Source organism: Rousettus aegyptiacus, unplaced genomic scaffold (assembly GCF_014176215.1).
Source record: "Rousettus aegyptiacus isolate mRouAeg1 unplaced genomic scaffold, mRouAeg1.p scaffold_m13_p_12, whole genome shotgun sequence".
In the NCBI taxonomy this organism is placed as follows: Eukaryota; Metazoa; Chordata; class Mammalia; order Chiroptera; family Pteropodidae; genus Rousettus; species Rousettus aegyptiacus.
The window spans coordinates 6,707,561-6,734,608 of record NW_023416287.1 but is presented as its reverse complement, the minus strand read 5'-3'; the positions used below and the strand labels follow the sequence as shown (position 1 = coordinate 6,734,608).

The following is a 27,048-nucleotide window of genomic DNA, read 5'->3' as shown; positions in this document are numbered from 1 at the left end:
AGGCTTTGTATGAGCTTGTCCGACTGCCGGTCACCCATTTGCTTCTTCATGCCACCCACGGGGTGGGCCAGGCTCTAGGCCCTGAGATCCGGCAACGAAAGGCCCGACCTTGGAGCTCCTAGCCCAGCGGGAAAGACAGACTATAAACAAGTCAACAGCATCCAAATATAATAAGTATAGATTGGTACTTGAGTCTTGAAGGGAATCAACAGGATAAGCCAGTCAGAGAGTGATTGGAGGAGGGGGCTACCTGAGTTGGGATGCTCATGGGTCACCACTCAGAGCTGAGACATGTAGAGTTAAGGGAAGAATGTTCTGGAAAACAGCAAGAGCCCTGAGGTAGGAATGAGCTTGGAGCGTTTGAGGATCAGAAATAAGGAAGGTCTTAAAGGTCAAACCAGAAGAGGGAGGCTTCTCCTAGCCCACTGTGGGAGACTCTGGCCCGGCCCAGGGGGAAGGCCCACTCTGGAGTTAGGCGTGTGGGTTTGGGTCCTGCCTTTTAGCAGCCGGGCGATGTCGGCACGCCTCCAGGCCTCTGTGCCTGCAATTGTGATTCGGGAGGAACAGGGCTCTTGCTTCACAGGGATGTTGTGAGGATCACTGAGATGGTGGATCGCGCCTGGAAGACGGACAGGCGCTCACTCACTGGCGGCCGCCGGTGTGGCCAGCACTCAACCGGACTGGGGCGAAGGGACTCCCATCCGGTCACCGGCGGTGTCCCCAAGTGAATCGTCTTCCCGTCCTTAAATAATCCCTATCAAGGTTTTGAGAAAGGCCGACGACAGCCGGCTCAGACTGGTCTCCTTTGCGAATGGTCTTTCTTTTACTTTTTGTAATCACGTCTTCAATGCTATATATTTTTTTCTTCTTATTCTGTTTTTGGTCCCGAGGCCTCACTAGTGACAGGAAAACCATCCACGTTGAAATGAATTGCTCAATTGTTGGGAAAACATAATATCTGCCTCTTTTTTTTTTTTTTATTGCAACATAGTGGCTGTGACTTTGAACATACTATCTGTGTATGTGAGGCTCTTTATGAACTCAAGGGCTCATAATCTCAGTTTTGTGATCCATAAGTAGGTTCCCTGCACTATTGAGCCATCTGGCACTGTATGCCAAATTTGGTCCATTTTCCTGGGGAGAAGGTTCATCAATTTCCTTGGATTTTCAAAGGGCCTCGTGCCCACCTTCCGCTGCCCTAAACCTTAGCTCAGTTTCTTAACCATGGTACTATTGGCATTGGGGGCGGGGGGCAAGTAATTCTCTGCTGCGGGGCTGTCCCGTGAATTGTGGGATATTCCGCGACAGACCTGGCCTCTATCCGCCGGATGCCGGTCAACGAGCAGCCAGTCCTGAGTTCTGATGCACTGGGCCAGGCGGCCCTGGAGCTCTGCTCCCTCCCCAGTTCTCAGCAAGCCCTCTGGGGACCACCGACCTCTGCCAGCAGGCCCTGACTTACCATCAGGTTACTAAAGCTTGTTTGGACCCAACTGAAAGAATTCTTCAAAGCATCGGAGGAGAACACGTGCTCGCGGCCACTCAGGAAAATAAAACTAAGAACACTGCAGGAATCATGATGGATATCGTCATCATGAACATGAACTATTTCCGCGAATATCTATCAGTCAATCAAAATATCTGACTGAATTGCCATGTACCACCTTCTCCTCTCCCCTAATTCTTAGAACCCTGCAGCGACGATCCCTGTTCAACAGCTATTTCCTGAATACCTACTGTGTGCCAGGCACTGAGACCCACAGCGGGACCCAGCGGCGACGGGCAAGCCCCATCGTAACTGTCCTCATTTACCCTGCCCTCTTGTTTTCACAGAAGAAAGGTTTCATGCCGGACATTGTATTATTTACACATTTACTTGTCTCGCCCACTAGAACTGCAGAAACTGGGATTCTGGACCATTCCTTTCACGACATCTGGATCCCAGCCTTTAAGATGGGGCTTGCCTCCCTGCGGGGAACCCTGTGGGATTTTTTTCTTCTTTTTTTGAGAATGGACCCTAAAAGTCTGAGGCGGAGAAAGAACTTGGAGAGACACTGGTTTAGAGACGGTTTTGGAACTGCAGGAGCAGAGAATTGCCCCGGGAGGAAGTATTCAGTAGGTAGTGACAAGGTACCTCCCTGGGGAGCACTGGGCATCGGATGGCGCCTCAGGTGGTAGCCGGAGAAAGCTGGACAAGTGCAGGGGGCGAGTGACGGTTAACGGAGGGGCTCTCTCTGGAAGGGCTGGGCTACACTCTGCACGAGGCCGAGGTAAAGGGCTGGGAGGCCAGGGACAGCTCTTGGTGGCATGTGAAAGGACCATTTCCGTGGACCGGGGAGGCTGGTGTGACAGGGAACGAGGGCGCGGAGGCTCGAGCCTTTTGATAAGTGAAGCTGTTAGGGAAAGAGCTGGGACAGTAGCTGGAAGGGAGTTGGAAGCCAGAGGGTTTTTTTTTTGTTGTTGTTCTTGTTTTTGTCTTTTTAAAGGCAGGAGAGATTTGACATCCTGGAAGCAGGGTACGCTTCAAAAGGAAAGCAGAGATCCCCATGGCTCAGTCTGCCTCATCTGGTCCGTGCACTCACGTCCCCTGTCCAGACACCTTCCCTGACTGCCCCTTGGCTGACGGTGCCCTCCCGCATCAAGGCCCTCGTGACCGTACGTCACGCCCTGGTCCTGCTCGACTGGGCATATCCTCATTCCCTCTCCCCCGTCAGTAGGGTTTAAGCCCCACGTCTTGGTCCAGTTTACTCAGGGCTGTGTTCCCACCTCCTCGTACAGCGTCGAGCAGGTAGCGGACGCTCGAGAATTGTTTGCGAGTGAACGAACGGATCTAGGAATAAGTGAGCTGATCCGTTTGGTGGGGCACATCGGGGTGGTCCCCTTCTGACGGAGTCCCCCTCGTGCGTGACGAAGGGAATGAGATCGAGACATGGAGTGTAGGGATGGAGGTGGGGACGAGGGGCCAGTCAGATACTTGAGGACGTGTGGGACAAGGTAGTGGGGAAGTGAAGGATGAATTCAATTTGGGGCGAGGAAATTTGTGAGGGTCGTGACAAGAGTGTTGTTCGAAAGGAAGACTCTGCAAGCCAGACAAGGAGGGGTGAGAACTCACAGTGGTTAGTCTGGTGGAAATATCAGAAAATACTAGAATAATTCGAGCGAGAAAGAAGAAGAGGGTGGACGGTACCTCCCAGTCCACCCTTTTACAGGTGGGGAAACAAAGGCTCTGAAAGGCATATCCAGACGCATCCGCAATAGCAAATGCAAAAAGTCTTGCCTTTGCTTTAAGGCGTCACCTAAAGCCTAAGGCCTCGTTTCTGAGACAGAAAATCCAGGACCCCATATCCCAAGGTGGAGCTTTAGGTGTGTCCCAAGGTGGGGGGAAAAAAATCTCTTTTGAGGATTTCAGGACGCTGAGCCCCCTTTGTTATGCTTATATTCCAATATTCTCCAGATTAGTTCCGTCCCCTCCCTCCTCTCTACCCTTTTATTCCTTTACAGTGTCTGCTTGAGGTCTGTTGGGTGTGGCTGGAAAAAAAATCTCAACTGGAGGAGGCTTGGAAGTTTATTGCTCAATTCATTGGGTGACTTAATATCACCAGTTATTGTGATAATCATTTCTTCATCAAAGCTTTTGATCCCTTTACATGTGTAAATGAAACTCAGCCGATTGATTTTTAACCTGAGGTCCCAGGTCTGGGGATAGGGGGCCAAGAACCCTTTGCTGCTTGTAACAAATTTTGTGCAAACCTCCATATTCTTCTTGGAGGGCAGGAAGTCACAGCTGTCATCAAATTTTCATGACCTCTTCACTTTCAGCCTCCACGTCTCCGGTAGCTTTACTTTTTTGAGACCTCCTAAAACTCAGGGGTTTTGCACCTCCTTGCCCAACACACTCGACCTTCCCCAATCTTGCTAATGACTCCGACTGGAGCCCTGGCTCAAGGATCTGGTCTCCAGTCCCGTCCCCTCTTCTTCCCTGATGAGATCGGGCTCCCTCACACCTGGCCCTCCAAGAGCTGGATACCTCTCCCCTAGCACTGATCACGGTTACGATTTTGTTTCATTCGTGAGGTTATTTGACCGAGATCCCTCTCCTTCCCCAGACTGCAGATGCCACCTAATAGCTACTCGTACACCTAGTCTTGCATCCCCGGTGCCTGGTGGAGAGCCAGTCACTTAGTAGGCACCCCGAGCTATGGCCGTTGGGCATACTCATGCATCAGAACCTGCACTGGCCTGAGTTCCAGATCTACCAGTTCAAAACCTACCACCGGTACCCATTTATCGACCACCCAGTCCCACGCAGCCCACACATGCAAGGCCCTAAACTATTTTCCCAAGACTACCCTTCATTTATTGATGTGGTATTACATAGAGGTTAAGAGTACTCCCTGGAATCTGTCTGGACTCGACCTGCCAGCTGTGTGGCCCCAGTCAAGTTGGTTCTGCTCCCTCTGGGCCTCACTTACCTACCTGTAAAATGGGGACAATAACACATGCATTATACACCTGTTAGAAGGATGAATGTGATTATAACACGTATAAGGCTAGAACCATGCTAGACATGTGGCACGTACTCAAATTAGCTACTCTCCATAGGCTAGGCTTTGTGCTAAACTCTTAGCGATTTTTACACCGAGTCCCTAGAGATGATCAGAGGCACGCCTTTTTATTCAGGTCTCGGGAAGCTCGGATCAGAGGTTGTATGCAGAATGCCCAGGCTATAGGAATCTCTCTTCCCCGAGATGTTTCCAACTGGTCAAATTCAGTTTTTAAAGATCAATAAATACTGGTAAGAGATGGACGGCAGGCAGTGAATGAAGACAGATATGTTCTCAAGAACCAATGCCAACTTGGTCATCCTGGGATTCCAGTGGGTCAGGGGACGAATTTATTGGCTTCCACGTCAGACGCTCTGTGGATCACGAGATGTGCCTTTGGTCCTGACGTTGGCTAAGAGCGGATCTTCGCCAGGATTTGTCTGTCGAGCACATTTGCGGAAACATCTTGGCTTCATTACATTTATGAGTTTTAAAAGCATGTAAAATATTTTATGTGGTTCTTGCAGAAAGGGTAGCAACATAAATAACCAGCAGGGATAGGGCGATTTTCAAGAAATGGGGGGGGGGGGTGTCTGTCGACTTGCCAATGGTAGCTCTGCGGACATCTGTGTGCGCAGAACATTCTATTTGCCCTTCCGGAGTCTCTGTCCATTTTCCCTTCCCCGCCCTGTGCCAAGGAGGCTGACCTGTGGGGACGGCATTCGGTGGCTCCTGTGACATCTGGGATTCTGTTGGCTTCAGATGCGAGCTCAGGAGAGAATGAGGTTGGGGTACTGACTCCCTGGCCAGCCACAGTTTGACAGGGACACAGCCTCTAGTTCATCATCTAAAAAACCCACGGAGATGACATCGCCGTAATTGCTTTGCAGGCTGACGGCGAGGATGCTCTGAAACAGCATGGGGGAGAGCGCCTAAAAAGTGCCAAGCGGGTGACAAATATTGAATAAACGTGGGCTTTCACTACTGTTAATGCTAAGGTGTCTTACTGATACGTGCCATCTCCATCGGAAGGTCCGCAGGCATCTCAGATTTCCCCGGCCCCGTGGGCTCCCTTCCCAATCATACCCATTACGGAAAATGGCACCCCAACAACCCAGCTGCCTAGGACATGCCTGGCCCCTCTGGTGCCATGCTCCCCGTTTCGCTCCAGCAGTGAGTGAACCTGATCGCCATCCGCCCAAGGACACTTCATAGACTCAACCCCACTCTCTCCTCTCCATCCTTACCAGTTAAATCTCAGAACGGGCCACCAACACGCTCTCTGTCTGACAGTGGAGAATTTCCTCTTCACCGCCGAACCCGGCACTGCCGGGCACTCAACGGGGCACGGACTTTCGGTGCGGGTGGGAAACGGGGAACGAAGCCGAACTGCTAAGCGCTTCTCTTCCTCCTCCTCCTCTCCACACCTGGACACAACCGCCAGCTGTCACGACCTCCTTTGAAAGATGGCGAGGGGCTGGGGATCCAGGGCGGACCCAGACGGGGCCCGCGCCGGCTCCTTAGAAACCGCAGTATCTATCCCACGATGGGCGCGTGGGTGGGCCGCCGCGGTCACAGACCCACTCGGGGTGGGGGTCAGGGGCACTGCGAGGTGTTTAAGCCTGGCGATAAAAAAAAAAAGTGACCACTGCTTTGTATCTGCAGCTACTCAAGGGAAATAAAGTCGTTTGCTTATAAAGAATTTCCATAAACATTTCTGAGGATGTGTATTAGGAGTAATCTTGGGATGTGCACTAAACTAAACAGGGCAGTATAAACACAGGAACAGGCTGAAAGGGGGAGAATAAATGGCCCGGGTTTGCCCTGGCCCAGGGGCCTTGGACAACTTGTGCAGCCTGCAGAAACCCAGAGTCTCCAGTTCTTCACTTAAAGGAGGTGGAGACAAAGACAGAAGGGGGGGGGGGCGACGGGGGGAGCGGCCCAGTCAAAGGCAGATTCTTGAACAACCTCTGGAATTAAGCGTATGCGTTTTCCTTTCTTCTAATGCTCAAAGCTTTGGATTCCTGGAGTCGTCTACGTTGAAATACTCAGGCGGTAAAAGGAGCAAGACGCCGTCTCCCGGGACAGCTCTTAAAGCTGCGTGTGCGCCATCTCCCCATCTCCGTTCATCCACCGGAGACCGGAGACCGCTGCTGGGGAGGTGACCTTATCGTCTCCGTTTCACACGCGGGGGAAAACGAGGCTCAGAGAAGCGTGGTGCATCCCCGCAAGGTCCCAGGGCTAATCCAAGCAGGGGACGGGGCCCCAGAGTCTGAGCTCTTTAAAGGGGTTTTCGACCGAAGGAAGGAAAATGCTCACTGATATTAGCCTCTGCCTGTCGTCACGGAGCCTTGGGATTTATTCCGAGGAGCCTCAGGGCGCACGATGGACCGACCGGACCTCGCACCCTAATTCATGCGTTTGTCATCGGTCTGTGCAAGAGGACGCTTATCGGAAATTATTTACTTATGTCCTCGATACGTGAACCTGTTAGCAAGTTTAAAAGGTTCGAAAGGTGTGACGGTTTCTAAAGGTGTCTCCGTTTGTCCCAGCCACCACACCCTCCCTCCCCCAGGTCCCTCCGGGGTCATTTTCTCTGCGTCTCCTTTGAGAGCGAGAAGCCATGCACAGGCACCAAACGAGCACACGTGTGCACACACGTGTGCCTTTCTGATGACACACTGTCTTGCTCCTTGCTATTTTCACGTAACAGTGTGTCATGGAGTCTTTTCCACAGCCCCACTGATAGAGCGACTCCGTTCTTTTTAACGGCTGCATAATATTTCACCATATGGATGGACTATGATGCATGTGGTCGGAACTCTTAACCTATAGCCTAAGTATTTAGGCTGTTTTTTTGTGTGTGTGATTTATAAAACATGCTTTGGGTGTGTGGTTGGGGGAGTGTATGTATAATTTCGTATGTATGTGTATGTCCATATAATTTCAGAAATGTGTAAGTATATCTACAGGATTGACATACAGGGATACAATCGTAAATGTTAATTTTACAATTTTCCCCTTCACTTCCGCCTCAATCCAATTTCCTTCTCTGTCATAAACAGCTACTATTGTGTATTTAAAATGAGTCCTTCCGATCTACTTTCTATATACTTACTTTTTTGTGTGTTATATATCTTTAAATATACATATGTGTGTACATGTATAGTATTCTTTTGTGTATGTTTAATTTATACAAATTATGCGTTGCAGAATATCACAGAGAATTCCTTTATACCTTTCGCCAATTTCCCCTTATGTTAACATCTTGCTTCATCCTACAATAATTATTAAAACCTGGGAATTAACATAAGTATATTACTATTAACATTGGCACAATCCTCTTAACTAAACGAAGCTAAACAACAGACTTTATTCGAATCTCAACAGCTTTCCCACTGATGGTTTTTCCTTTTCTCTCTGATTCAGGATCCAGCGCAGGACCCCATCCTGCACCTGCGAGAGTTCCACCATCTTTCCTTGCCTTTCTTGGCTTTGACGCTTTAAAAGAACACGCGTCGGTTATTTTGCAAAGTGCCCCTGAGTTAGGGAGCATCCGATGCTTTCTCGTGACTAGAAGGAGGTTATGCATTTTGGGCAAGAATCCTGCAGGAACGACGTGTCCTCCTCGGTGCGTCTGATCAACGAGGGCTTTGCGCTGCTGACGTCCCATCTGATCAGTGATGCTGACCCTGACCCCTTGGTGAAGATGCTGTTGTCAGTGTGATTTTTAGCTCCTTCTCTGATGCTTCCTCATGACTGCTGCACAGAATCCCTCCCTTGTCGTATTATACGTGTCCTTCATAACACGCTAAAGGTTTTATTCCTGATGAAAGAGATTATTTTAAAACTTTGGCCAAATCGATAGAAGACTGGTTAAAGAGTGTTTCAGTCATATTCTAGAATACTACGCAACTGTCCAAAAATCAAACCAGACTTTGAAAAAAAAAAAAGTTAAAACTGTAGGTAATGATAAAAGGGAAATGCCCAAGACGTATCATTACATTTAAGAAGTAATTTTCAGAAAAATTAATATTTTTGATACAATGTTTGCAAACATATTCCCTAATTATTTGAATACATTTGAATGTCAAAACGAAAAGGTCTAGAAGAATCACACCAAACTATTAACAGTGGTGACTGAGAACTGCGGAGATTAAGAAATGGAGCATAATCAGATTAAGAAATAGAATATAACACGGGCGTCTCTAAGAATGAGGACGCCCCCGGGCTATGATTCAAAATGAGCTTCAAGATAACATGATTAAAAGGATATAAAAAAGTGTGTGCAGCGCCCTGTTGTATATGTAAAAGACACACAGGGGAATAAGAATCCTTATTTGTATCTGCATAGAGACATTCTGCAAGAATCCGTAAGACATTGTGGGGGACCTGGGTGGGAGAGGAATGAGAGCTGGGGGTAGCCTCGCCACTCTGCCTCTCCTTTCTAGGCTTTGAATCATGTGAATATGTGACCTGTTCAACAATTTGAATTGTTTTTTTTTTTTTAAATCTTCGGTGGAGATGTACATTTAAAAGATTTTAAAAGTGCAATGCAAAAAGTGAAAAGCTTAAATAAACAACAGGAAGTGGAGGAAAGCTTCAGGAATGCAAAGGCAACATGTCCCGAAGCTTGGAAACAGCATAACCTTGCTTCTGACGTGAGGCTCAGTCGTGGAACCAAATTAGCCAGCGCGCGGGCCAGAGCAGGACTGAAACACTGGGGAAGCCGGCGGCTCCATTGCCTTTTCTACATGGAAATTATCTTCGCCAATAGTCGCCAGTTATCATCCCCCTCCTTCCCTCATTTGCTGGAATAACCAGTCTTGGTGCATTAAAAGCAAATGGCTCCGTCAAATGTTCTTGCAAGGGCTGTAGAGGACAGAGAGGCGGGGTGCCAGAAAGGCTGTGTATCGATGATATCACCAATGTTTTGTGATCGTAAGGTCTATTTCGGGGGAGGCAAAGGTCAGAACAACTGTCACCACGCTAGCCTGAGGGCTACTCAAACCTGAAGTCAAGACATCTAGGAGAAAGGTTAACTCAAAGATCTGTTTTTTTGCTACATATCTGGATTCATTCATTCGACAACTATTTATTGAGCACCTGCCATAGGCCAGACCAGGGTGGGGACCGGAATGAGGCCAGGACGGTGCCTGGGGCACAAAATGTAAGGAGCCCCCTTCGCGGCATCCTCGTCCCCACCTGCGCCAGGCACGGAGGGTGCAGCGGTGAATGAAACGAGAGGCTGGGGCAGTGGGGGGCGGAAGCGAAGAAGAGAAAAGCTGGACAAATGATCGCGTCTTCACATTTTAGGGCTGGATACTTTGTGCTCGATTGGTTCTTTCAGAAACAGCAGGTTCTGCCTACCCTTCGTTTTGGCGTTGCTGAAGGACCTCACCCGGTTGATTTCTCACTCTGCAGCCCCAGGTTGTCCTTTGGGGCTCAGGACTGGCTCGGGCAATGGAATATCCCGCTTCCTGGGTGCTCCCCAACACGTGGTGCTGTAGACGCACGGACCAATCGAATCTGTATAATACTCCATGAGGTGGGACCCTTGATTATCAACCACCTTTCCGCACTGAGGTCACAGTTGGTCTATGACTTGGGAGAGGCCACTCACAGAGAAGACTGGCCAGGACAAGATTCAAAGCTGGGGTGGACCCAAATGACCCCTGAGTGAGTGGCCGTGATTGGCCGCATCTAGTTGACGCTTTGACTCATTGCCTGTAGGGGGGCTAGAGTTAAGATATTGCCTTGAAAGGCAGGCAGGGGTTGTTCCTTCTCCCTGTCAAGTGCCAGCCCAGCCCTGGAAAGACTTGGTCACCCCAGGTGACCTCCAAGGTGCTACCTTCTGGCCCAGTTGCAGAGACAGGTTATAGCTTAGCTCTCTGGGCCCTTCCATAATGCCAACCCAATATGCTCCAATCGGTCACCTTGCCGCTCAGCATCTTCATCAAATCACTTCAGCCACGGGGTCAACAACAATGTTAACAACTCGCCTTCCTCCCTTCCTTTGAATGACAAAATGGTTACTCGATTACCTGTTATATGCCAATCCCTGCGGTGAGTACTGGGAGTAACAATAAACAAAAGCAGACACGCACCCGCACCCCGTTCTCACGGACCCATGGTCTCGGGGAGGGAGGTGGGGATCGGGGTGCTACTGAGAAAGTTGGGGTTAGTCCGAGGGGACTTCTCTGAGGAAGGGGCCTTGGAGCTGAATTCTGCAGGGTGAGGAAATGGGTGAAGTGGGCGGGAAGAGCGTTGCAGGCAGAGGGAGCAGAGTGGCTGGGTGGGGAGACGGACCGAAGCCCTGGGTGCTGGAGGGTGCTGAGCAAGGAGGAGGGACCAGCAACGAGGCTGCAGAGGAAGGTGGAGGCCTCCCTGGGGACGGCCTGAAGTCCGGCCTGCAAGGGTCGATGGGTGCAGTGGAGGTGCCAACGGACGGATTCACAATGCAGTCTGGAGATTTGCTGAATGAGCGCACGAGGGACCCCCGGGGGGCTGAAGAACCCCTGGGCTCCTCCGGAGGAAATGACCTGAGCAACTGCAGGCCCTGCAGGACTCAACACCCCCCCTGCCCCTCCCTTGCACAGGTGGGAAATGACATAGAAGCCCACACATTGAAGGAAGGACTCTGTGGTCCTCTTCCTTCTACTCTATGCTGATTAATCAAAGCGCCCAGTGGAAACTTCCGTGGCGGGCGAAATGAATTACGCTGAGAAACGGGCATCTCTCCTCTTGTCTCACTCTCTTCGGGTCTGTCACATTCTCAAACAGCATACCGTCACTCAGCGCCAGGACGAGGTCACGAATGAGCTCAACAGAAACAGTTCTCATGTCACTTGAGGCTTCATTTCGCTAGTGAATAAAAACTGCTTCTAATAGCTCCCCTGACTCAATTTAATCAATCGGGGAAGGTCTCAGAGACTTTCCCAGGCTGAAACATCCATGGGAGCGATTTTTCTTTCACGGAAGTTTATAGTGGCGGTGTGTACACCTCACACATTAGCTTGCATGGCTTTATTCATACCACCTTCCCAAGTGACCTGGCTTGGGAAAAAAGTGAGTCGCAGAACAACCAGCAGGTATGATCTCATTTACGTGAAAACAAAACAAATCAACAAGAACCACAAAAACACCTAAACTCAGCAGCACTAGCATCATCAAGGAGCTTGTTAGATTGGGGAATTTGGGGTTCTACTCCAGGCACGCTGAATCAGAACCTGCCTTGTAACACAATCCGCAGGTGACCCTTCAGCACGGGAAAACTCGACAAGCACGACCATTAATTTTTATATTTATACACACACACCTATGTGTGTATTAAATCTATGCATTTTTCTAGACAGACATAGAAATAGGTACGGCTGGCCTTCCTTATCCTCAGGTTCCATGTTTGTGGATTCAACCAAACCTAGGTAGAAAATATTTGAAAAAAGAGTCACATTGTTGCTGACGTGTACTATGGTTGAGTCTGTACTAAACACGTACAGACTTTTTTTTCTTGCTTTATTCCCTAAACGATACAGTATAACGACTACTTACATTGTATAAGGTATCATAAGTAATCTAGACATCATGTAAAGTATATGGTAGACTGCATGTAGGTTATATGCAAATACTAAGCCATTTTTGCATAACGCACTGGAGCCTAATGTGGATTTTGGTATCCACAGGGGTCTCGAACCAATCCCCCACAGACACCAAGGGATGACTATACATGAATAGAAATATGAGTGCATAGAAAGATCTGAAATTAGATTTACTAATGGCTCACAGTGGTTAATTTTGAGAAGGAGAATATGACGGTGACAGCTAGGGCTTTGGGAATTCAGGGAGGACTTTTACATGTTACTCTATATCCTTCTGGGTTGTTTCTTTACTAGTTTAATCTACGGGAAGACCCTGTTAATGTATTACTTGCGTATCTTACATTTAAAAATGAAGGCAACGTAAAAGTGAATGCTTGGAAAGCTAGCCTCGTAAATAACATGGGCGTCTCGAGTCCTTCCCCTCATAAACTCTTTGACCCGCCAATTCCACTTGGAGAGATGCACCCTTCAGAATGACTCACACATGTGTGAAATGACGCCCGACTAAGATTAGTCAAGGGAGCATTGTTTGCAATAGCAAAAGATCAAAGAGAACCTACACGCCCATCAATTGGGCCCGGTTAAATAGATTAAGGTACACTTACAGTGGAACACTATGTAGCCATAGAAAAGATTGATGAGCTCTATAGGTTTTGAAATGGGACAATGGCCAAAATCCGTGGGCCTTGTAAGGAAGAAGGAGTGGCAAACACTCTGTCAGGTCCCCGAGCACCGTGTAAAAATGGGGGGGCCAGCTGAGCAGCTGTTTATATTTGCTTATGCATGCACACTATATCTCCGAATATCATACAAAATCAGCTGGGAGTGGCTGACGGCGGAGAGGAAGTGAGGTGGCTGCAGTTAAGAGACTTTTCGCTGTTTGTTGCATGTTGTGATTTCTGAACCACTTGGAAGCATTACCTATTCAAAACTTTACTGAAACAAGAACAAAACAAAACAAACAGAAGCCTCTAGGGTTCTCTTTATTCCTCTGAGAATCCTCACTCATGGGAACTACATCTGGGGAACTCATTGTGAAACTAATAACCCAGGGGCTTGGTTTCCCATGAAAAGAAGGCTGCTTTTCATGGAAGGAGAGGGACATTCTCCATCCTAAGGGGACATGCACACATCCCCCAAAGCTCCCTTTATTGCCATTTTGTCCTTTGCTGCTCTCATTTTATGTGGCTCAGCCTTTTTTCTTAAAGGTCCCACCAGTTTTCTTTAAAGAGAGTACCCCAAATAAAAATTTCTGCCATTTTACTTTAAAACTGTCCCCCACTCCCAACTGGCCCATTTAGAAAAATAATAAAGATCTTATTCTCGGATAAAAATGATGACTAGGAAATAGTTGGTTTCATCCTTCCTTTTCCCAATCCCTGACTATAAAACCAAATAAAAATGAAAATGAACAGGAATAGCAGACAAGAGAAATGCATCAAAACCAAAATGTTTCATGTTGTCTCCAGGGCTAGGAGCAGAAACAGGTCCCTGGTAGCCTGCCGGGGAGTAGAATTTTTGAAAAAGTGGCACTTGCTTGTTACAAAAACACCCCAATCATTTATTTACATAGTACAGAAGCCAGAAAATCCTTGTTGTTTACTAGCAAATTCTTATCTTTCTCATGCTCTCCTAAGGTCTGAATTACGCTTGGGAAAAAGAAGAAAGGAAAACAAGACAGAAAATAATGCTCGCTTAGATAAATATAATCGGCTAAGGAAGGCGTCCTCGAAGGAGCATAATTCACTGAGTCCCAGTTTATAGAGGGAATCCCCAAACAAAAGACTTTTGTGAAGGGATCAGTCCTGAGCCCACCATAACTTAGCATACAATGGGGCAGCTTAATAAAAGAGGTTTCCAAGGGCCATGATGGTTATTGAGGAGCCCCCAAGAAGAGAGAGAGAGAGAGAGAGAGAGAGAGAGAAGAAAAAACATCTGGAATGTTCCAAACTATCTTCCCACTTAGCATTCACGAATGCATGAAAGGCTTCTTATCAACCTGAGTCTCACCTATTTTTGAAAACAAGAAGCTTCTGCCGTTTTCTAGGGTATCTGTTATTGGGTCAAGAGAGGTCTTTGCCTTTACTCCAGCAGATTTGTAAATTCATATAAATACTTTTTCAGTGACTGCTTGAACAAATGTTTCAATGCATGTTTCGTTGTTTATATTAATGGACAGGTATAACAAACAAGGCTTTAAATTTTGCTGTAGATGTGCTACTAAATATCATATATGTGAAATATATAATACAGACACGTTAATTTTTGAAATGTTCAAAAATTAAATGCGCAATTACGGATTTGTTAAGAATAGACTATTTTGCTCTTGGGATTGAAAGACTCCTAAAAACTACATTCAATTCAGTGGCAGGTGCCAGTTAGCATGATACATTTGTAGCCATTTATGAATTCTGTGTTTTTCCTTGTTTCTTGGAACACCCATAGAGCCTTGAGTCTAATGCCCCAGCAGCCTATAACGATATCCCTGAAAGTTTAGGCAAAGAAACACTTCGCTTTCTATGGAGCTGACTCTGCCTGCTGTCCAATTCCATTTGTTAGTCATCTTAAAGTATATTTCTAATTCCTCATTGTCATTCTGTCCATTGTAGCCTGAGGGGGTGAGGGTGAGGCTCGGGAGGGTGGGACTTGTGTCCAGGTGTGGTGATTAATCTTCAAATATTTCTTAATCTTCTACTGTATGCAAACACACTGCATGCAAATATTCCACATGATAAAAAGAAATATAAAACAATTCCTTGAGGAGATTGCAAATGAATATTGTAGATTTGGTTTGCAGGCTGTATAAGAAAAGATTCCTGACCCCTGGGCATTATAAGAAACATACAAATATACATTACTATGAGATATCTTATTATCATTATTTTTTAATCAGAATAGCGGATATCAAAGTTTTCACTATCAGGGTCTTTGTAAGATGTGAGGCCATGGGATCTCGCATAGTAGGTGGGAGTTAAAATCGGTTTGACCTCCAATGTTATTTGGGTATTTAGCAACATTTACTGAATGTTATATATTTACATAAATAGTATATGTCCTCTGACCTGAGAATTATTCTGCTGGAAATTAATCAGGCAGACCCACTACTGAACACATGACAAATGATGTATGTACAAGAAACGACACTGCAACATCGTATGCAAAAGCTAAAAAATGGAAACAACCAAAACTCCATTAGGGGAAACTGTCAAAATAAGTTATGGTCATCTATTCTACGGCATTGCATTTCTGCAGCTGGAGGCAGCTGTGTTTGCACTGATATGGAATATTCTATGTGTGGTAGGTAGAATGAAATGAAAAAGCAAGCTGCCAAACTGTGTTCTGGATGCTACTAATTCAGCTGAGTGGAAAAAAAAATATTAGGGTGCACCATGAGGAAGTACAATATTAGACCATTTTTTGACATATAAAGGCTACAATTTGATATGATTCAATGTAATATATATATTCTTTTAGTTCAACTTTTGAGATACATGTAGATTCGTGCTCAGCTGTAAGAATAATACAGAGAGAGCCCACTCACTCCTCACCCAGTTCCCATAATGGTAACATCTTACAAAACTTCAGTACAATGTCACAGCCAGGAAGCTGACATGGACACAATTAAGTTACAGAATATTTCCGTCACGGCCACACCCCTCACGCTGCCCTTTCACGGCCAAACCCCTTTCCACCCCCAGCTCTGTCCCTGACCCCTGGCAACCACAATCTGTTCTCCCTTTCCATAGTCTTGGTATTTCAAGGACATTCCATCAATGGAAGCATGTAGTATGTAATCTTAAGGGACTGGCTTTTTTCCTGCATTTAGTTCTCTGGGGAGCCACCCTCACCCCCAAGCCCTCCCCACCCCCACTCCCTCCCTCCCGCCCCCGGCTGTTGAGTGCGTTAACAGTATATTCCTTTGTCTTGCGGAGCTGTGCCCCCTGATAGGACAGCTGAACCATTCACCTGTCTGTGAACGTGTGTGTTGTCGCCAGTGTGGACCTGTATTGAACAGGGCTGCTATAAACACTCGTGTACAGGTTTCTGTGTGAACGTTACGTTTCAGTTCTCCAGGAGAAATGACCAGGAGCGCCATTGCTGGGTTATACAGTAGGTGGATGTGTAGTTTCTTAAGAAACCACCAAACCTGTTTTCCGGAGCGGCTGTAACATTTGCCATTTCTACTGACACCGTCTATGGGTAAACTAGTTTTTCCGTATCTTCACTGGCATTCGGTGTTATCACTATCTATTTTTTGTACAGGGGGGCGGCGCCTTTTCTGATCGGCGAGTGATAGCTCTCTAGGACCTTATTTTGCGTTTTCTTTAGCGAACGATGTCGCACATCATTCCCTGTGCTTTTCTGCCCCTCACGTACCCGCTTTGGCGTCGTTTCCCCATTTTCTAACTGGGGCATTTTTTCGCTACGGAGGTCGAGAGTTCTTTATATACCTTACCGTCACAGCGACCCTTCATGTCGGGCCCTGCTCCTTTGTCGAGTCGTGGTTTGCAAATATTTTCTACGGGCTGCGTCTTGTCTTTTCCACATCGGTAATAGGGTCTTTCGCAGAGCAAAAGCCTTAGTTTTAATGATGTCCAATTGATCACTTTTTCCTTCTACGGATTTGGCTGTTGGTGTCAAGTCGTAGAGTGTTTTTGCCTAGCCGTAGATCCCTAAGAGTTCCTCCGTCTGTTCCTGAAAGTTCAACCATTTATATTATTTCCCAAACACGCTCTCCAGAGCATGCAAAGATAATGGCAGAGCCGGCAACTGGGCGTACTGAGCAGACCAGATTGGGTCATGCATGTCTGGTCACTGGTCAGGATAGATACGGTGTCTGTTTGCATCGTGGAGGGTGAGAGGTTGAGAAGCAATGATTCCTGAAGGTGTCCAGGCCTCAATTTTGCTCCCTCTTTGACCTTGTATTTTGCAATTAATATAAATTGTTCAAAAAAACCAATGAGCTACCTTTAGGAAAATAATTCAAACTTCCTCTCCATATTCTTAGCAAGAAACAGAGCTTATAATTTCAAAGGACAAAAGTACTTTCAACTTATCACCTCCATCACAGTGGTAGGAATGGAATAATAATTATAATCATTGTAATTATTAATAATAAAAATAATGGATAATAATCTACCTTTGTCCAGCATGTCCCAATTATCATATCAAGCACTTTACATCCATTCCTATGGAGAACGCAAAGAAATCCTATATGCTATTAGTAGAATTCCCCTTTTATAGCTCAAGGCCATAAAGTCCTGGAGGGTAAAGTGGACAGAAGAAGGGAATTTTGAATCCTGGAGCACTGGAGGGGGTGTTCTTAAACCTCTCAGGCTTCAGAGATGTCTTCTGAAAATTGGCCCTAAGAGGTATCCATAGAATTTAGTATTTGTGCTAGGACTTCTGGCTACCAGAAGCAAATGAATGGACCTTTCTCTCACACCATACACAAAATTCACTCAAAATGTATCAGTGACCTAAACATAAGCGCTAAAACTATAACAATTTTAGGACAAAACATAGGGGTAAATCTTTATGACCCTGGATTTGGCAATGGATTCCTATGTATGACAGAAAAAGCATGAGTAATGAAAGAACAAGTAAATAAATTGGACTCCGTCGAAATTAAAAAACTTTGGGGCATTAAAGGACATCATCGAGAAAGGAAAAAGACAACACACAGAATGTGAGAAAATAATTACAAAATCATATATGTCTGAAATAGGGTCTAGTATCCAAAATATATAAAGAACTCATACAATTCAACATCAAAAAGATAAATAACCCAATCGAAATATGGGCAAAGGACCTCGACAGATATTTTCCCAAAGAATATATAGAAATGACCAGCAAGCACATGATAAGATGCTCGACATCACTGGTCATTGGGGAAGTGGAAATCAAACCCACGACCACTTAATAACTCAGTAAGATAGCTGTCATCGACAAAACAAAACAAAACAAAACAAAACAAAACAAAACCACAAATAAAAAATAATAAGTGTTGGTAAGGATGTGGAAACACTGGAACTCTCATATATTGCTGGTGGGACTACGAAATGGTTCAGTTGCTATGAAAAACAGTTCGGTGGTTTCTCACAAGCTAACCATACAATTAGTATGTGACCCGGCAATTCTTCTTCTAGGTAAATACTCAAAAGAACTGAAAAACAGGCATTCAAGTACATGTACACACATGTGCATAGCAGCTCTACTCACAACAGCCCAAAGCTGCAAATCGTCCAAGTGCTCACCAACCAGTGAACGGATAACAAACGAGGTATATAAATACGATGGAATACTATTCAGCCATAAACAGGAATGAAGTACTGATACGTGCCCCTCTTCGCGCGAGTCCCAAAAATCTTACAGTAAGTGAAAGAGGCCGGGCATAAGGTCACATGTTACATGAAATATACAGTATAGGTAAATCCAGAGACGGAATGTCGATTGGGGCTGTCAGGGTTTGGCGGGAGCGGGGAATTCAGAGCAATTGCTTAATGGGTTTGACGTCTTCTTTCCAAGTGATGAAAATATTTTAGTGCTAGAGATGGTGGCTGCACATCACTGTGACAGTTGTAGGCTGTTCGCTTTAAACTGGTTCATTCGGAAAATTAGCATTTGATTCCAGGGGTTTGGAGATTAGCAGCCTGTCCCCATGGATTTTACTGTGGCCGGTGCAGGGGTGAAAGAGGGGAGAGTGAGATAGGCCAATCCTTTTTAGGAAAGATATTAACATTTATTCGATGCTAATCTCTGAAGTCCCTTGGCTTCTGGCGCCAAAGATCGCTGGCTGGACTTGGAGCCTGAAGAACCAGTATTTCCCAACCTTTGACCTTGCGTTGAGCCACTCAGAATTTCCGAGCTCCGAATTCTCCTCTGTTTCATGGCAGGGGGAGCCCCATTAGGCCGGACCACGGCGGAAAGTCTGGGGAAGACTGGGGAAGTCACGGCCGTGTGCACGTCGGCCTGTTCTTTCCTTCTTGCATATTCCACAGGCTATCGGGGCACAGAGGGGCTACAAGCAGCAGGGAAGTCTGCACCCAGGGTCTCAGAGGCACCAGAGAACTGGCCGGCTCTGTCCATTTCATCCAGGACTTGGTTCTGAAGGGGAGGCCCTCAAGTGTGCCTTTGCCAACAGACAAGACAAAAGGCAGTCGAGCTCAGGAACTGTCTACCCGTTTTGACGTGGGTCATAAAGGCCACCCCCGCCAGGCTCCCTACCTTCACCAGGGCTCTGCCAGGATGAAATGGACCCTGGCCCTTGATGAGAATAAGACGTCTGATAAGAAACTGTTTAGATGCGGCAGAGAACGTATTTTAACAGCCCAGGGAGGTGAAATTATCACAGAGCGGTGTAAAAGGAGCAAAATTATTTCGGATAAACCATGAAGGAATTTTATTACCCAGTGACGTTATAAATCAACTTCTCTGTAAATGCAATAAAACAATTGTTTAGTCTGCATGATTCATACCACAAACCTGAGCATTCTGGGTTTTGATCTTATTGCCGCAATAAACTGTCTAGACAGCAATTAACAAACTGTTTCCTTCAGATGTCTGAGTGCCAGGGCAGTAGGGATGGCACTCAGAAATGTGGGGGCTTCTTCCTGGCTCCTATTAATTATCGGGTTGGGGCGAGTGGGAAGAGCCCGAAATCTTGTCGGAATTAGCCTCCTAGAAATGTTCTCCTCTCCTGAGGACCACGCTTCACCGCCTAACGCTGCTGTATAATCTGCAGGAAATCTAAATATTCAGCGTTGCCTTAAACTCGGCTTGCGGTTTTAGCGTCACTTCAGAGAGGAGCTGCCAGAAATGAACTTTTTAAAAGCCAGCAGCGTGAAAAGTCTGAGCTGGACACCTCCGAGCCTGTGGGACTATGGGAAGAGAGAGGCGATACTTAACAGTGGGCGTGTGCACCCAGAGAGAATTTCCTACGGGACAGGTGTGTGGCGCACCATTTACGTCAGTCTTCGCGACAGTCCCAGGAGGGGCGTAGCTGCCGCATGCCAGCATCTGTAAGAGAAGTGACTTTGGCCACAGTTCCAGAGCGGGCGGTAAAATGCCGGGCCTGAAATGAGTTCTCTGCGGCTCCGCAGCCCGCTCTCCCCACCGGCTCACGTCTCCACTGACGGAGAAGAAAGACCACGGGTTCTCAAGACTCCTAAATTTAGAGTCCCATGAGCGCAGGACTTTCATTTTGTGGGTTATGCTGTGTCACACACCTGGCTTTCGAATGACTGATGAATGACTGTCCCAGGTGCATGTGGAGAGGGGCGAGGGCTGTAGCATTTATTAATGGAAAGAAATAAAAACTGGAAACGAACTATATGTCCATCAATAGGGAACTAAACGATTAGGCTGGGGAACATATCCAAACTATAGAAATATTCTATCAGAGTTAAAGAAAAAGAGACGGGTCTGCACAAATGGCTTGGGAAGCTCGACGTGTCTCTCCGAGAGACTGGAGCAAGTTGCCAGACAGAATGCAGAAAATAAAGCGGTGCTATGTGTTCCCTACGGATGCGTATTTACATGCGGATGTGCCTTGAAAAAATCCTGGAAACCTGTATTCCTAATTGATTGACGGGGAAGGGGAGGGAACGAAAGTGGGAAGCAGGTCATCAAAGGGGACTTTAGCCTCATCTGTAATGTTTTAGCTTTTTGCAAAGAGAATATGGCATTCCTTCCTTCCTACCTACCTTCCATCCCTCCCTCCCTCCCTCCTTCCTTCCCTCCATCCATCCATCATCTACCCACCCACCTACTCACTCATTCATGCCGCCCTTGCCTGGTGCTCTATGCCAGATTGTTGAGATAACGAAAGCCAATAAAACGTAACCCCTGACTCCAGGGAGATCCCACTTTAGATTGAAAGACCTAAACATCAGGCCTCTGGCTGTAGGGGGTACTTGGTGCCGAAGGGAACAGAGAGTGAAAACCTGGGAAACTGTTTAGTTTCCGTCCCAGCCCTGGTGCTTGTTTAGGGAGACATGTGATACCCACTCGCCTCCCAGGGCTCGGGATGGCCAAGAGCTCCTAGAATGAACATGGGTTGATCGACCTGGTAACAGCATGTGGCCGCACCTTTTGCAAACGCCCCCCGCCAAATGAACAGGCAACAGGATTTGGTTCAGGGGTGACAGCCCTTCATAGCCATCGAAACGCAAAAGGCTCCTCTGAGCTTTCCAGCCTTTTCCTCCTATCATTCTGCCAATCCCCTCGCCTCCATTTTTTACCATATGCATGGGGAGGAGACCGCTCAGGCCACACTGGGGATTGTTGCCTTATTTACAGAGAAAACAGGACTCCTCAGAGTCACAGGATTTGTAAAGGAAAGCTCTTCCAGAAAGAAATTCCAGGTTTCACTTCTGAGGGCAGAGCAGCGGGTTGGGGGCTGTAGCAATTCTCTGGAGAAAGTGACTGGTCTTAGAGTTCCCTCCTGGCAACAATTGAGCTGTAGAGAAAGAAGCATTTCATGTACAATCTTTAGCCTCAGCTCCAGGGAGCTGTCATGCTTTGTCTTGGCCGTTACCCAGGCCCGGACATTGGTCACTGGCCCTGTCCTTGGAGACTCAGTGTCTGCTGTGAGAGACCGAGACATAAGCTTGAAGTTACCATGCAGCGTCATTAAGCATTAGAATGGGAGGCTCGGGGCTGCTTCTCCATCACCTCTCTGCTGCATTTCCCGATGTTCTCACTCTCCATTCCGCCACACTGACCTCTGGCTCTTCCTCAAAACCGCCAGGCATGCTCCAGCCCCAGGACCTTTGCACATGCTGCTACCTTTGTTCTTTTCTGCCAAGTATCTGCACGGCTTGCCCCTCACTTCTCTCTCTCTCTCTCTCTCTCTCTCTCTCTCTCTCTTTTAAATTAAAATATGAATATGTGAAAAAACTTTACGACAGCGGTCCCCAACCTTTTTGGCACCAGGCACCGGTGCTCCTGTGAGAATCTAATGCCTGATGATCTGAGGCGGTGATGCTGGGGAGCGGCTGCGAATACAGTTTCACCTGCCCGCTGCCCACCTCCTGCTGTGCGGCCCGGCTCCTAACAGGCGATGGACTGGTACCAGGACCGGTCGGTCCATGGTCCAGGGGTTGGGGAGCGCTGCTTTAAGAGATATATGATGAGTAAAGAATAACAACACCACGAATACTTATCCACCCACCACCCTGCTGAAAAAACGAAACATTACCATGGAATCCCTCATATCGTATCTCCTAGGCCTCCTCCATCCCCATCTATATACTGAATTTTAGATCGATCATTGCTTTTCTTTACGCATATATACATCGTTAAGCTATTATTCTTTTAGTTCTTGCAGACTTTTTTTTGGAAATACACTACACGCCTTCTTTTGTACTGTTTCTGCTTAATATTATGTTTCTGAAACACTATTAATTTCCACTACTGTATTGTATTCTAATGTATGACTGTCACATAATTTATTTGCCCATCGTCTTATGAAGGGACCTTTGTATTGATTCCAAGTTTGTTTTTTTTGCTATTACTCACATTGTTATCGGAAGCAATCTTGTACATAGCTCCTGGTACACATATATAAGACACCTTTAGGGTACACTACCCACGAGTAGAATTGCTTTGTCTTAAGGTATATGCATTTTCAGCTTTACCTCCCATTTCAAAATTGTTTTTCAAGGTGGTTGTAGCAATTACACTTTTCATGAACAGCACAAAAACGTTTTGGTTGTCCTACATCCTTATCATTACTCGATGCTCTCAAATTTATTAATTTTTGCCAATCTGATGGTTTTAATTTGAATTTCTTTATTATTAATGAGATTAGTCATCACTCAATACATTTATTGGGCACACATGCTTCCTCTTCTGTGAAATATCCCTTAAAATATTTTGTCCGTTTTCCATTAAATTGTTTGGGGTTTTTTCTTATTGATTTGTTGAAGTTCTTTACATATTCTCGACAATCTTCTAATAACTATAGACATCGTATTCTTCCAAAGCCTAGCTTATCTTTTCAAGTTCCTTGTGGTGTACCCTGATGTATTTATCAATTCGTTGTGTTTTAATGTAGTTGTGTTTATCAATTTTTTCTTTTACAAATTGTCTTTTTTTCTATCTTATATAAGACATCATTCCATAATTCAAGTTTATATAAATATTTTCTTACATTTTATCCTAAACATTTGCCTTTCACGTTTAAGTCTTTAATCACCTGGAATAGATTTTGGTTTTGAGATTAATTCACATACCATAAAATTCACCCATTAGAATAGATTTTAATGCATGGGATGGGGATGAGATGGAATTTTATGTTTTTCCTTATGACTAACCATTTTTATTTATCTTGCACTATTTATTGACTATCATTCTTCACGGATCTCTACTACTAACTTAATAAATTAAATTTTATCGTGATAATTTTCCACATCATCTTGGCTAGATTACTGATCTCTTTATTCTGTTCTACTGGTCTTATTTTCTCTCCCTACACCAATATTATATTGTCTCAATAACTTTAGATTTATGAAATGATCTTTAATATTTGGCAGGGCACATTTCTCCCAACTGTTTTTCCGTTGGCGTTTCCTTGGCTCTAGTTGGCTGTTTGCTCCACCATAAAAATGGTAAAGGCAGCTTGTTGAGTTCCTTAAAAACCCTGATTCTATAAGTCGAGTCCATTTTGGCAAGTTATATTTTTCTAAAAATTAATCCATTTATTTATTTTTAAGTTTTCAAAGTTGTCATAAAGTTGTTCATAATATCCTTGTATTTTAAAACTTTGCTGCACATGTAGTTACTGTCTCGTGATGTTGTTTGTGTGTTCTGTTCTGTTTTCTTCCCTCGATATTGAAGCCGAATGTTTGTTAATTTTATTAGACTTTTCAAAGAACCAATCTTGACTTTGTCGATCCTTTCTTTGGTATCTCTGTTTTCTATCCTGTTAATTTCTGCCTTTGTTTTTACTATTTCCTTCAGCTTTTTTGTTTTGAGATTATTCAATTTTTCTGACTTGTGTTGGATGATTTGCTAATACTTTTCATCCTTTATTCTTTTTCAAACGCAAGCATCCAAGTCTCTCATTTCCTTTTAGATACTCCCTCCCTGAGTTGCAAATCATAAGTTTTGTGTGACACATTGATTGTTATCGAGTTATAATAATTTCCAAATTCAATAAGTATTTCTCTTTTTAACCATGACTTTTTCGGAAATGCGTTTGAAATTGTCCAGATGTGTGGAGTTTCTCTGGTCATCTTCTTGTTATTGATGTCTCACATTTTAGTCAGAGGACATGGTATGAAAGTTACTCAAACTTGAAACTTGATGAGGTGTCAAGAACACAACATGATATCATTTCTTTTCATGAGTATTCTTGTTAAGTAAAGTTATTTAAACATCTCCGAGGATTCTCTTTGGGGAGGTATGGAGCGGGGAATGAGGTGAGGGAAAGTGGGGGGGATGTTGGCTCTCCCTGCAATGATTTTTTTTTCTCTTAAAAACTATATAAACAAATTGAAACTAATTTAATGGAGAGCCACAATGCCTTATCTGAAACCTCTGGTGCCAGATGTGTCTCAAAATATAGAATTTTCTAGATTTTAGGAAGGTATTGTGGTGCATATACCTGTATTACATAATATTCCCAGTCAGACCTGGGACAGCCCCTGTAATCACACACAGTGATATATTTGCAATAAAATGTATGCATTCCAAATTAGGTGATACGTCAGGATTATGCATAGCCTCATATCAACTTTTGATTTTCAGGGTCTTTAATATTTTGCGAGTACAGATAAAGAATCGTGGACTCGTAGATATTAACATTTATTAAATCCAGATGGTGTAAAACAGGTCTATCTGTTACTTTGTTTGTATTTCTTTGAATATTTAAAATACTTCCACATGTAAGGTTATTCAAACTTCTGTTAAAAGATTAGAAGGACTCTTCCCAAACTGCTTTTCGCCATGAATAATAAATAAAAATATATACGAAACAATGGAGGTGTTGTGTAGTGTGGTTTCTTGGGCTGGATTTTAGAATAAGAAAAATGACAATAATGGAAAAACAAGTCACATCTAAATGAAGTCTGTGGTTTAGTTAGTAGCATTTGACCGACACTAATTTCATAGTTTTGACAAATCCACCACGGTAACATGTTAACAAATGGGAACTCTATATACTACCTTTGCAACTATTTTTTGTTAATTTATTCCAAAACAAAAAGGTTTTATTACAAAAAAGGGAGAAAGGAATAATATTCATCGTCGGCGAGGGTATGAACTTAAGGGCTATGATGCTGGTTAGTAGGAGCATCAACCGGGCGAAACTTTCTAAGGGCATATTAGTTTCCCAGGGCTGCTGTGATAAATTACCATAAATTAGGTGGTTTAAAAAAGACAGAGATTTATCCTCTCACAGTTCTGGGGGCTAGAAGCCCGAAATCATGGTGTCGGCGGGGCCAGGCTCTCTGAAGCGTCCGGGGAAGCAGCCTCCTCCGGCTCCCGGTGGCTCCTGGCGGCTCCCGGTGGCTCCTGGTGACCTTTGCGGCTCCTTGGTGTCCAGCGCATCACTGTGATCTCCGCCTCTGTCCTCACACGGTGTTCTCTTCTTGTGTGTCTCTCTCTCTTCTCACAGAGACACCAGTCATTGGGTGAAGGGCCTGTCCTACTCCGGGGTGACCTCGCCTTAACTAACTCCATCTGCAGTGACCCTCGTCCCAAATAAGGCCACCTTCTGAGGTTCTGGGGAGGGGGGTGGCGGTGGCGGTGGAAAGAATTTTAGGAGCACAGTGTTTAACCCAGTAAGGAAAGCATTTTAAATACGGGTCCCATTACCCCTCGGTCCCCGTCCGGGTCCCCATCCACGAGGCATAGCCCCAGCGCGCACAGCACGGCGGGTATATAGTGCGCACCACAAGCCTTGTTTCAGTAACCGCCCAACTCTCCCTTCCTGAGGGAAACAGCTAACAGACGGATTCCCATGAGGGAGATCCGTCGCTGGTACAGAACGAGGTGTGCTCCGAGTACTGACACCAGCAGTTTGTTCACGTGAAAAAAAAAGGAAGCGACGGAACAATGCACACAGTTTGAACCACCTCGTGCATTTCAAAAATCCACAACGACGTCCCTCTCCATGGGCATGAGCGCACAGAAGCAGGACCGGAGGACTGCACGCCAGAATGATTTCCGTGACCAAGGAAATGGGCTCTGTTCTGCATAACGCTTCCACGACAACAATGCTTTACTATACCTCTTATAAAATCAAAATAAAAATTCAGCAAGACACAGATCAGTATGCATACTTGATCCCATTTTTGTTAAAATAAAAAACTATAAATGCACAAAAATTTTGAAATTGTATAGAGAAAAAAAGGCCTGGAATAATTTAGTGGAAGCTGTTCAGAGTGGCCTTGAGGACGGGGACTCTGAGCATGGGGAGGTCGGGACGGTACATATTAGTATCCACTTGTAATTTTGCATACCATTTTACCTGTTTGAGTACTTTCTTCAGTCTTTAATGCAGGACGCATTCAGCCATTTAACATTTTTAGAGTTCTTTAACAACAACAACCGTTCTGAGATTTAACTCATTCTAAGTACCCAAACTTTCTGTTGGCCAGACCTGTTGACCAGCACAGGTACAAGGAGCAAAGCAAGGCCCCAGTGACCTGGATCGTCCCGTACCCCGAGCTGGCGTGTGACATGAGCAGTACCCACACCATAAGCACGGAACGGCTGCTCTGCCATGTCCCCGCATCCTGTTGGGATCCGAAGGAGCGGTCATGAGCAAAGCCTTCACAGTGATCTATCTTTAAACCTGCTTATTACTTTAAAACTACGCTGTCCAACATGGGAGCCACCAGCCACAAGTGGCTCTTTACACTTAACTAAAGCGAAATAATGTTCACAACTTAGTTCCTCCA

The 27,048-nt window shown here is 45.5% G+C and overlaps 1 long non-coding RNA gene across 1 annotated transcript in view; it reads right to left on the bottom strand.

Annotated features, from left to right (window-relative positions):
• Positions 1–5,298: 5,298 nt before the first annotated feature.
• Positions 5,299–27,048, bottom strand: part of LOC118609971 — a 41,281-nt gene continuing 19,531 nt past the window's right edge. Inside the window, exon 3 of the long non-coding RNA XR_004953544.1 lies at positions 5,299–6,163. This is a non-coding gene — a long non-coding RNA (uncharacterized LOC118609971). The remainder of the gene's footprint in view (positions 6,164–27,048) is intronic.